Here is a 4,284-nt window from a genome sequence, read left to right as displayed (position 1 = left end):
GTGCAGAGGAGGGTGACTAAACTAGTGAAGGGCCTGGAAAACAAATCATACGAAGAGCGGCTGAAGGATCTGGGGCTGTTTAGTATGAGGAAGAGGAGGCTGAGGGGAGACCTCATCACTCTCTACAACTACTTGAAAGGACACTGTAGAGAGGTTGGTGCTGGTCTCTTCTCACAGGTAATTAGTGACAGAACAAGAGGGAACGGCTTCAAGCTCCAACAGGGTAGGGTTAGATTGAACATTGGGAAGGAATTTTTCACTGAAAGAGTGGTCGGGCATTGGAACAGGCTGCCCAGGGAGGTGGTGGAGTCACCATCCCTGGATGTGTTTAAGGGACGTTTAGATGCGGCACTGAGGGATATGGTGTAGGGGAGGACTTTGTAGAGTAGGGTAGATGGTTGGACTCGATGATCCCAAGGGTCTCTTCCAACCTCAATGATTCTATGATATATATATATATCTATAAAAAAATATATATATATAAAGGCAAAAAGAAGGAGAGCTGCTATGTGTGTGTTTACTCGGAAACAGTTTGTTTACTGCCTGTATTTTGGTGCCTGTCAATAAGCTGCTGTTATTAACTTGTCTATTTGACAGATTGCCAGGAATTTTTTCCAGCTCTCCACAGAAATTTAAGCACAACATATATATGAAAGAGAGCTAGGATGGGAACAGTGGTATCTGTGAATTGGTGATGTTTGCAGACCAGTATGGTAATTGATGAACACCTAATATCTTACACCGCTCTAAAGGGAGAATGGAAGATGATGTTTTAGTGGGATTCTGACGTTTTCTGGGATGAACTAAATAGAAGTGGTGGCATTAGAGTGTAGATGTGGTAGCTGATGTGACTGTTTTTTTGGTTTTTTTTTGTCCCATCTCCAACTTTTTTCAAGATATATTTTGGTGTGTTCGTGTATGGTTTTTCACTATCATTTCAGTCCCTTTGGGGAGGTAGTGATATTTTATGTCTGCCTCATTTGACAGAAGGGAGGTAGCATCTATGTGGGAAGGAGACACTTTATGTACAATTGAGAGCAGATCAATCAACTTTAAAACCCATAGAGACCCACTAAGGACATTTTAAGCCTTCAGTCCCCATTTCCAAATTTGTGCAAGTAGGTGTCTTGTGGTGGGAAACTAAGGTCCATCAGCAATCCAACAGAAATCATAGTAGTTTGAGTCCAAGGTACTTTCTATTTATGGGAGTTGCAGGTACTAAATACACTTTGCATCTGCAGGAGGTGCTCCAAGGAGTCTGTTCTCTAGTTCTGAAAATCCAGTTAGCCTTTGACCACCTTGACAGTCTACTTTGATTCTTATTCTCCTGCTCTTTTGCTTTCCAGGTGATGGTCCCAGGGCTCACCTGCAGAAGTTGGCAGAGTATATCCGTTGGTCTTACGGTGCCGGAATAGTGCTCCGACTCGGAAACATCGCTCGATTAGAACTTAACTACTGTTTCCCCATGGGAGTACAGTCTGGTGACAGGTTTGTTTTTCACACCCATTTCTTTAATAGTAACTGATTTTAAAGGTTATGGCACTTCTGTCTGGTTTTGGCAGAAAGAATTGCAGTCTTTTGTTTATTCTCTGCCAGTTTAGAGATTTTTTTCAGCCCTTGATGCTCTTCTTTCAGCTTGCTGTATTCATGGTGGTTTCACAGTACTTCTTGGTTTTAGACTTTGTATCTCAGGTTTCAAAGTTGATTGAACTTGAGCTCAGCTGTTGAAATGTACGAGCAGCTCTGCGGCAGGTTTGATTTCTGTCGGGGAAATGATCACTCAAACAGCTCATGGGGTTTTCTTAAGCCTTCCAAAACCAAAGCGTTGGATAAATACCAAGTTTAATATCTTTGCTTGAAAAATGAAAACAAGTTTAACTCTAGATAAAGAAAAAGGGAGAACAAATTAATTTGCTAATAACCAATTATCCTTCACCAAGCAAGTATTATAGTACATAATAGAAAAGCTTTAGGGGGCCTGTTCTTGCCTGTGAACACTGTGTGAGATGCTCTGTGTTTCATACAGGAGTTGGCTTATGTTCCTACTTGTCATTCATGTGAGATGTGAATGAATAATAGCAATTTGAAAATGATGGACTTTAATTTGCAAATGTAAATACTCCATATGGATGACAGATTGGCAAAGCATTTATTTTAAAAAGCCTTTGTCAGCTAAAATTTGAAATGTAACTTTCCAAAGCTTGAAAACCTTAGGAATTTCGGGGTAGGGAGGATCAACTTTAAGTTCATCAGTACCTTATTTATCACTTACGTTGTTTATTATTTATTTCTTTTCAGGATATGTGACGGTGTTCAGTTCGGAGCAGGAATCAGATTTCTATAATGCAGAAACATTTTACATCACTATATGAAATTGTGCTCTGTATTGAAATCAAGACTGTAATATAGCTATATACGGTCTAAATTTTTTCTTGAAATACAGATACACATCTGAGTGATTAAAAAAGGTTCTAAAGGTTCATCGTACTTCTGATTTTTATCAAAGAGTGGAGAGTGTTGGTAGGATTCTAGCTATTTTAACTTAGAGCTTTTAGTTATTACTTAAAGGATGGGAGAGTTGTGTCAGAAGTTGGCTCTTGGATACAGTTCACATGATGATAGTGGTCATTGGTCTGCTCAACCTTCACTCACAAGTGTTGGGATGACCAAGTGTGAGTATGGCTGGAGTGGAAATTAAAAGGGAACAGTTTTTCTCTATCATCAACTTCCGTGAGCAAATCACCCTGAAAAAAGTCTGTTATGCATCAAAAATTATTTTATACAAGTAATGGTCGCAAGTGTTCTGATTGGAATATATTTCCCTATTGTAAAAACACCTGTCTTTAAATGCCTCCTACAATGTGAACTGCATACTGTAGAAATTCAAGTCAGCTGTCTAGCACAGTACATACTAAAATTCAAGAATAACTTGGAAAGGTTCAGGGTTCTCCACTCTGAGGTGGTTTGGAGGGCTGTGATGCTCCCAGCACAGCCATGGGCTTGGGCCTTGCAAATCCATCTTTTTGTAGCAGTTGCAAAAAGGGATGTCCAGACCTGTGATGGTGTGATACCACCCTGTTTGCTTTTGCACAAGGCATGCCTCTCTGACTTCTTTAGATGCTAATTTCACTTAAAATTGACCTCTTGCTTTATCACTTGGCATATATTTCAGCTTTTATAAGGTTAGACTAATTCACTAGTTTAGTCCTAACAACTCATCCTTGAAGATACTTTTTTTTTTTTTACATGTATTAATCCTGAGTTGTCATCCTAAGAGGATCTGAACCTAGAATCCACTTTCCCTGCATCTAAATTTACTTTGTTGTTGTTGTTATTAAGTGTTGGCAAACTTAAAATCATAATACAAAGAAGATTCTGGGAGAGTAGAACAGAAATAAGAGGAGTTATTATACTGCTGATTTTAGCTTAAGGCACAGGTTTGGACACACTGTCAGGCCACTTGAGCATTAAGTGCTGGAAGGACTGCTATGAAACCTTGACTCCACTCTCTTTAAGGAGACCACAGTTTGATACATTGCTTTAGGATTGGCATATATTGCTGTTGCTGTAATACAGGAGTTAAATCTGTTTCTGTTGACAGCTACTTTTCTAAAATATGAGGGCTAGAAACTGCTCTGCCGTGTTTTTTGCAGAGCTCTCCTTGACTAAACATCCTTCCCTTTTTATAAAGTGGCAGGAAAAGGCTCACAGATGTTCAAAGCAGGAGATTGTGTGAATGACAGAAGTCAGGTCTATTCCAAATACAAAAATTTCATATAAAAAAACTTTCTTCAGTGTGTGTATCTAACAGCTGCTGTAGCAAATACGTATTTAACAAAGCGTTTCTGATTGTTATGAGATAAAATCTGACACTATGTTAAGAATGTCAACAAATGTTACCAGTTTTTCTCCGGCACTATCTGCGTTTTGACACATGCAAATATTTTTAATGGGAATGTTTAGATACTGAAATATTGTTAGATACCAAAAGACTCTCCTAGGAGTTAAAGTTTATTTTGGTCCTTTTGATAAAATCAGATGTATACTATTGCCTTAAGAACTCTTTCTTTGTGCAGATTGTTTGTTACTGAAGGATGCTTAACTTTGTACTTTAGGGTTACACGAGAGAGCCCTAAGGGAGTACCAGGTGGCCATTTCAGAGGGCACAGTAGCCTTCCTGGCTTGAGCAGGTCTCCAGAAGTCACCTCAGCCTGCCTCTGCACACTGGGAAGCAACTAGTCCACAGTTACTCCATGAGAAATAAGGGGTGAGTGGGGGCAATGG

General features: G+C 39.4%; 1 long non-coding RNA gene across 1 annotated transcript; it reads left to right on the top strand.

Annotated features, from left to right (window-relative positions):
• Positions 1–1,321: 1,321 nt before the first annotated feature.
• Positions 1,322–2,482, top strand: LOC106886817. The gene is made up of 2 exons (XR_001411745.1): positions 1,322–1,488; positions 2,299–2,482. It is a non-coding gene; the product is annotated as an uncharacterized LOC106886817 (long non-coding RNA).
• Positions 2,483–4,284: the final 1,802 nt, after the last annotated feature.

This window comes from Calidris pugnax, unplaced genomic scaffold, assembly GCF_001431845.1.
Source record: "Calidris pugnax isolate Ruff unplaced genomic scaffold, ASM143184v1 scaffold36, whole genome shotgun sequence".
Lineage (NCBI taxonomy): Eukaryota > Metazoa > Chordata > Aves > Charadriiformes > Scolopacidae > Calidris > Calidris pugnax.
The sequence above is the reverse complement of the archived record's forward strand: the minus strand, read 5'-3'. Positions and strand labels throughout refer to the sequence as shown.